This window comes from Trachypithecus francoisi, unplaced genomic scaffold (assembly GCF_009764315.1).
Source record: "Trachypithecus francoisi isolate TF-2019V2 unplaced genomic scaffold, Tfra_2.0 Lachesis_group7, whole genome shotgun sequence".
Taxonomy (NCBI): Eukaryota; Metazoa; Chordata; class Mammalia; order Primates; family Cercopithecidae; genus Trachypithecus; species Trachypithecus francoisi.
Genome location: NW_022681472.1, coordinates 12,733,840 through 12,741,880, shown reverse-complemented (window position 1 = coordinate 12,741,880; position 8,041 = coordinate 12,733,840).

The window sequence follows — 8,041 nt, the reverse complement described above, 5'->3', positions numbered from 1 at the left end:
ATTGTCTTCATGGCCTTTCTTCCCTTTCTTTGAAAAACAATGCTTATTCATGGCCAAATAGCTGTCTTGGTCCCATTCTGTAAAATCCAAGATGTTTGGTAGGTTTCTCATTTATCCCCTTTAGTTCCCGTTAGCCTCCCATGCCCATCGTCTTTAGTTCAAACTGGCAATGTTTCTGCTTGTCTAATTTCATAATCTCTTTATCAGGTAATAGTCTAACCACACCCTTGGTGTAATCTCTTCAGAACACTTTCTCATTTTTACAATATGGGCAGACTGAGAATTTTACAGATCTTTAAATTATGGTTCCTTTTTGCTTAACAAAGCCTTTTTCAATTCACGTCTCTCTTTTGGCATTTCACTATGAGCAGTCAAAAGGACCCAAACCACACCTTCAATACTCTGTTTAGAGATTTCCTCTGCTAAATATTCAGTGTCATTACTTGCAAATTTTACCTTCTACAAAACACTATAACACAATTCAGCCAAGTCCTTTGCCATTTTACAATAAGAATTCCATTTCCTTCAGTTTCCTATAACCTGTTTCTCATTTCCATCTGAAGCATCTCCAGAATTGCTCTAACGTACATGTTTCTACCAACAGTGCGTTCATTATTATTTACATATTATCTAAGATAGACGCTTTCTCTTCAGCTTTCTTCTTTTCTTTCTAAGCCCTTGCCAGAGTTAACTTCAATTTCCATATTTCCACCAACTACCCTTCATGGCAATCTAGGCTTTTTTAAGCATGTACCTCAAAACTCTTCCAGCCTTTATCCATTACCCAGTTCCAAAGATGCTTCCACATTTTTAGGTATTTGGTACAGCAGCACCCAACTTCACAGAACCAAAATCTATACTACTATGCTCAGGCTACCATAAAAAAAGCTACAGACTGCATAGCTTAAACAACAGAAATGAATTATCTCACTGTTCTGGAAGCTGGATAGTCAAAGATCAAGGTGCAAATAGAATTTGGTTTCTGGTGAGTACTCTCTTCTTTGCTTGCAGACAGACACCTTTTTGTTGTTGTACCTGGCCTCTCTCTCTGTATGTGCACAGAAGACAGTTCATGTGAAGATACAGTGAAAAGGTAGCCGTTTATACTATACCCTGCCTGAACATTGATCTTGAACTCTCCAGCACCCAGAACAGTGAGAAAATTAATTTCTGCTGTTGAGTTCATGAGATCTGTGGTATTTTGTTATGGCAGCCCAAGCAGACTAATATACTCACCCTACTCCAGCCAAACACCAATGGAAACACACCCCTCTTCTTAGGAGTGCCTAGTAAGAAGCTGATCTTCCACACACATCTTCAATTCCATGGAAGGGGTGGTACATTCCAGTCTCCTCACTTGGTGATATCCATTAGGCTTAAGTGGGAGCTGATCTTCCATACCCACGTGGTGATAATAGATGATAGCAATCTGATTTCCCAACTGGGGAAGTATCTCTGTAGGAGACCAGCAGCTCTTTTATCCCTCCCCTGGCAAAAGCCAATCATGTTCTGATTTTCCCACCAGGTTAGTGTCAGTGGGGTCCACCAGCAAGCTGAGACTCAAGAAGACTAAACCAGGTGGCTTAAGTGAGAGTTGGCCAGCACTACCTTTCCAAATTGCCCAACTTGTGTCCAGCAGGGCCTATGGGGAGCTGGGCCTCACCCCAACGTGGCATTGCAGTAGAAGGAGGTTGTGGAGGGCAGGGCTAGCTGACACTCTGACGCTTTCTCCACTCCCCTCCACTGGTGTCAGTGGGGCAAGGTGGGGAAAACTAAACTCTTACTCCACTTGTTGTAATTAGGCAATGTGTGAGCCCCACTTTTGCTAGTGTGGTGTCAGCAGGGCCCAGCAGGAAGCTGAACATGTACTCCTACTTTGCCTTTGGGATTTAATTCAACTGCTTGCTGAAAAAGATTAAGTAGAATCCAGATTATCATAAAATAATATCCAGAATGCCTAGGATACAATGGGAAATTACATCATACCAACAACCAGGAAAATCACAGCCTGAATGAGAAAAGGCAATCAGCAGACACTAAAGCTGAGATGAATCAGATGTTGGAATTAGGTGGCAAGGTGTTTAAAGCAGTTGTCATAAAAATGCTTCGAAAAACAGTTATACACTCTTTTGAAATGAATAAAAATAGCAAACCTCTGCTAAAATATTGGAATTACAAAGAAGAACCAAATGGAAACTATAGAACTGAAAAAATTTAATAACCAAATGTTTTCAAAAAACTTTCTAGATGAACTCATTAGTAGAGTGAATGTAACAGAGAACAGAATTAGTAAATTTGAATACTGATCAATAGACTTTACCCAATCTACACAACAGAGAACACAGGCAACAAAAATAAATAGTCTCAGGGACCAGTTGTACAATAATAAAAGAGTTAACATTGGTATTTTCAGAGTCCCACAGAAAGAGGAGAAAGAGATCAAGACTGAAAAAAATGTTTACCGAAGAATCGATACAAGCTTCCCAAATTGAGTGAAAGATATTAAATCTACACATTCAAGAAACAGAAAATTCCAAATAGGATAAATCCAAAGAAATCCATGCCAAGAAACATCATAATTGAACCTCTGTAAGCTAATGACAAATTAAAATTTTTGAAATCCACCAGGGAGAAACAACACATTATTCATAGGACACCAATTCAAATGGCAGTGAATTTCTCATCAGAAACCACAGAGGCCAAAAGGAAGTGCCACAGCATTTTTCAAATACTGAAGAAAAGAACTGTCAGCTGCAAGTACTATATCTGGTGAAAATATCCCTCAGGAATGACAGAGAAATAAAAACATTCTCAGATGTAGAAAATACAAGAGAATTCAATTCATTGCTAGCAAATAACTGTAGATGAAGTTTTGCCCTGCCTTTCTCTGCTTTTTATGATTAACTTTATGCTTGCTATTGCCTTCTCTTCCGAATTGTCTCTTTACTAAGAAGTCGGAGAGCTGCAAGGGAGTTATGCAGGTCTTTCTATATTTGTACAATAAACATCTGTTTAGCTTCCAGAATTACCATGGGACAAAAATGATGCCTAAGCAAAGTATTTGCTTGACTGCCTTTTGGCTTTTTATACCTTCTCTTTGGAAGCACATTTGTAGCTATTGAAGTCAAATCTTTGGTAGGTAGATTAGAAACTTTGTAATCTAAAAGTTAATCTATAAAGAATGTTTAAGATTATGAAACATACCACCTGTCTTTTGATTTTTGTTTTAACACCACTCTAGTCATTATTTAAAAATAAAGACTTGGGTTTAGCAAGGAAAAGGTGCAAAGTAACAACTGGGAGAGAGGGTGAGGTTCCCACACCTATGGTTAGTGGTAACGATAGACAGATACTCAGATGAAAGTAACCTAAATCAGAAAAAGACATGTATAGGCAAACTTAATCATGGATGAAAGAGAAGGCTGAGAAGAAAGAGGAAGGCTTAGAAGAAAGGTGTAGCCAAAGGCTGCTAGGGTCTGGCTTGGCCAGTTAGGTTGGCATCACCTTGCCGTCCTCGCACATGGGAAAGCACACACTGCACTTCCTGCCTGCCCCCAACTCCACACACAGAAACACACATGCACACAGAACCACACACAGAGACACACAAGGCTTACCTGCATGACATTTGCCACCTTTCCTTTAGGAGATATATCCGAAGAGGAATGCTCATTTTATATCTTTCTATGTCCTCTGTGAAAAAAAAAAAAAAAAAAAAGTTATTTGGACCAAAAAGTATATTCCTCATATTCCTCTCAGCCCCATCCTGAAAAAAAAAAGTAAGTGCCTGATGCTGCCTGCAACCTAAGCTTCTCTAGATTCTGGTTTCAGAACTTGTGAGGCCGTCCACGTCCTTTGGGACTGTTGTTGCCCTTCTTTTATTCTGTCTTCACCAAAGTATGACAATCGACTCACCTTTGTCCTTAAAATATTCATTTTTTCTGATATGTTGTGGGGTTTAGATGAGAGCTGGCCCTTTCCTTGGGGTTATCTTTACCCTCTGGGTCATCATGGCTTCAGGTACCAGGCTGGGATCTACCCTATGAAAAGTATCACAATCTCTGTTTATGGAAGGTTTTGAAGGATTTGGGATAGAGAGCAGCATAAGCCAAATAAAATCCTAAGCCCCTCAACCAACTGAACAGACCCCTTCTGGGCCAAGGGAATCCTGAAACACTGAGTTCCAACCATGATGGGAAGAGAAGTTTGACATGCCTCTTTATACCCTCTCCCTGTTGGGGTTTAGGCTCAACTAACCATCATTAACATTAAAATAGAGATCATAAGACTGACAAAACACAAGGTTCTTTGTGGCAATAAGATACCAAATTTCAACCTGACTCTGGTATAGCATCACTTGCTCTCTGAAAGCTACTACATATGAGACTTCATCTATGTAATGAAGGCCTTGGTTTACACAACCCCATTATCTTAGCTCAAGCTAGTGACTTCTTAAGTCTTTAGATAAAGCTTAACCCTTTCAACCAATTGCCAGTCAGAAAATCTTTGAATCGGCCTATGAACTGTAAGTGCCCCCTCAAGATATCCCAACTCTTTAGACTGAACCAGTGTACACATTCCAAGTATTGATTTATGTCTTTGGTTGTAACTCCTGCCTCCCTAAAATGTATAAAACCAAACTGTAACCTGAGCACTTTGGGCACACTTTCTCAAGACCTCTTGAGACTATACCTTGATAATGGTCACTCATATTGGCTCAGAATAAACTTCTTTAAATATTTTACAGATTTTAGCTTTTTCATCAACAGCAACATGACCAGAGAGGAATCATATGCTTCCTAGGCATGCAGCCACCTGAGCCATGTGAATTGTAACAGCAGACACCACAATAAGGCTCTGAAACCCAGTAGTTCTCACTGTGTGTTTCCTGCTCCAGGATCTCCAGTGTCTCCTGGGAACTTACTAGAAATGCAAATTCTCATACCACTTTCCAATGCCTCAATAAGAAACCAGGTATGAGACCCAGTTTAATAAGCCCTCCAACTGTTTCTGCTTTTTTTGTTGTGGTGGTGGTGGTTGTTTCCTTTCTTGAGAGCTGTGTGCATCTACATCACCCACTCAGTCATAGTTAACAAATATTTATCAGTTATTTTTATGTAAAAGAAATGTTTTAAATCAAAGTGCTAAAGGTTGCTTTATTTTGTTACTAAATAATATTGGTCATCATTACTATGCTCTCATTTTCTTCTTCATTGGCTGTGGAGAAGGAAAGATTCATGGTATCCACTTTCTCCAAGTTCTTATGGGTGAGAAGGAGGTCTACAGACAGCTCAATCATGTGTCTCTTTGGAACATCGGTCTGATAGGACTTACAGCAAAAAGAAAAGCTGCTTTTGTAAACATCCAGTTTTAAAGTTACATATATTTTTAAACCTAGACCATTTTCACACGTCACTTATGAAAAGATGATAGGATATACAATTACAGAAAGCTTACCTACCATTCTTGCATCAATTTGAGCCAAAATTATTTTCTAGCCAAAACAACAGCTCAGTGTCTATTATCTAAACTCCTTCTGTTTCAGTATCAATGAAATTCAGTAAATGTCTCAACTACAGAAAAGCTCACATCTCTTTGCTATACAATCTAAAGGTCCATATTTCAACTGCATCTCTATTGCTACCAGATAGGTACAAATTCAGAGAAAAAGCAATTTTCAGTATAGTATGCTAATGAATCTGTGCCAGAAATCTAATTATCCTCTAGTGAACTAGCTTAAATACTTTTCTAGAAGGATACAATCAAACTTAAATAAACATTTGTTGATCACATCCGTCAACTTTGTTTATCTGTCTTAACATCAGCAATTACTTGAATCCCTGAACCACGTTATCATAATACTGACCTGGCTCTGCAAAGGGATGATTTATTTCATATATTCTAATATACGAGCCTGAAGCATGGAGGCACCTGACTAAAGTTTATGGTGATGTTTGCTGCATTTTTGAGTTGGAAGACTTTCCCTAAGAGTAATCATTCCTGTGCAAGCAGGGTTAATCCCTGGGAGTCCTATGTAGGGGTTCTGTCAGACAAGAAAGCAGCAAGCAGAAAGCAGGCAACAAAGGATATTGTGAGTTAATGTAAAAAAATATCAGAGACTCCTCTGCATCTATAATGGCCTATAGAGAATGCCATGACGTGGGAGAAGAAAGATGGGCTGTCCCTCTCTCCAGTCCACTGACACTTCTACAGCAATAAGCTACCATCCACAATGTCTTTTTTTCTATTAATGCTAACTGACATTGTTTTTGATTTTAGACACGTTTCACCCAAGAGAAAATGCTTAGTAAGGATTCACAAGCAGGACCAGCTACATAATTTGCAGGACCCACAGCAAAATAAGACTGTGTGAGCCTTGATCAAACATTAAGAATTTCAAGATGGTAGCAGTTGAGCACTGAAACAAGTACAAGGTCATTCTGAGGGCAGGGCCCTGGTGCCAGCCCAGGTCACAGGCCCAGGAAGCCAGCTTGAGTCACAGTGTGTGTTACTAGAACACAACACTTCCAATGGATGACTGTATTGTAACAATAAGTCCCTGTCTTTTTGGATGCCTTTGAGCATAACCACATAAAATTAATTTATTAAGACTTAGATTGTTATGTATTTTGTCACTTTCTACTACCAACGACAGGAAAAGGATTGGTAAGATAGCACAGACTATAACTGGCAGTTGGTATGACAGCTGATTAACTGATACTGAAGGCTTGGAGGAGCATATGTTTTCAGAGATGGCTATGGCGTTTCTTCGAGAAAAACGGTGAAAAGTCAAGTCTGGAACATGGTGTTTGTATCACACAATAATTGACCATTCAGGAAATCACGTTATTCTCCTCTATTCTTTGTTTCTATGCGTTTGTTTTTACTAGATAACTGTGGAAAAGAGACTTACTTTCAACTTTTTTAATACTCTTTTTTAATACAATTTTTTGTTTTTATTTTGTAAAGCTTAAAACATAGCAGGAAATGGCAGTTACGTAACAAGCAAAAAAGGCTTACAAACTAAAAATAGGAGAGATACTCATTACCCCATTTCTCCTAATTATTGTGTCTTGCCATTGGTATCATTAAGTTCATATTTTTATTATGAATATTTGTATTAAAGTTTTTTCTTTTGTGCTTCCAAAATATCATTTGCAAAAGGAGGAAATATTTATCCACAATGTTTTCTAAGTTGTATATTTCATGTCGGTTTTCAAAGAATGATTTCAAGATTAACTTAATAGAACTACACAGTTGTAGACACAATTCAAACTTTTAATCTTACTGAGAATCAGTTATTTTTAAAGACACCTTACATCTCTCTGTAAGTGATGGGGCACTTGGACTTTCTGTGCCAAATATTTCCCCTCTTATAGTCTCCTGACCCAGAAGTTGTCCAACCCTTTTGTTAACAGGTGATTGCTTATAATATCCAGCTGTTGGGATAGATCCCTGATGATATGAGAGCCCTTGCTAAATTTCTGGTTACTGAAAATGGTGTACAGAGTGATCCTCAAATGTCATAAAGGTTGGTGCCACCACCTGGATTGTGTTTCCAGATGCTCCACTTGTCAGATGACCAAGGAAGAAGCATGAGGAAGGGAAGAACACCCTGGCAGCTGCAGGAAAGCTCTTTGGCTCCGTGATCTTCCTCTTTCCTGGAATAAATACATTTGATCAAGTCCTTTCTGAACATTGCTTCAAGGCAAAAATTTTCAAACATAATATTCTTTTATTCATTTATTCATCAAACATTGAACATGCAAGTGTGCTCAAAGCACTCTGCATTCTGGGTAGAGAAATAAAAAAGCAAATACTCTACCCTGAAATAAATTCTTATGTACCACGAGATTAATCAATAAAAAGATACACATGGGGTAAGAGCTATGATCAACAAAACTCACTTTAAGTGAGAGCAGAAAGTGTTAGGGAAATGTCCCAGCTGAGTCTGGAAGAACAAGAGGGAATTAGGCAGGTGAAGGGGGCAGTTCCTGGTGGAGGAACTGAGCAGGACTGGGGAGTGGTGTGAGATGAAGCT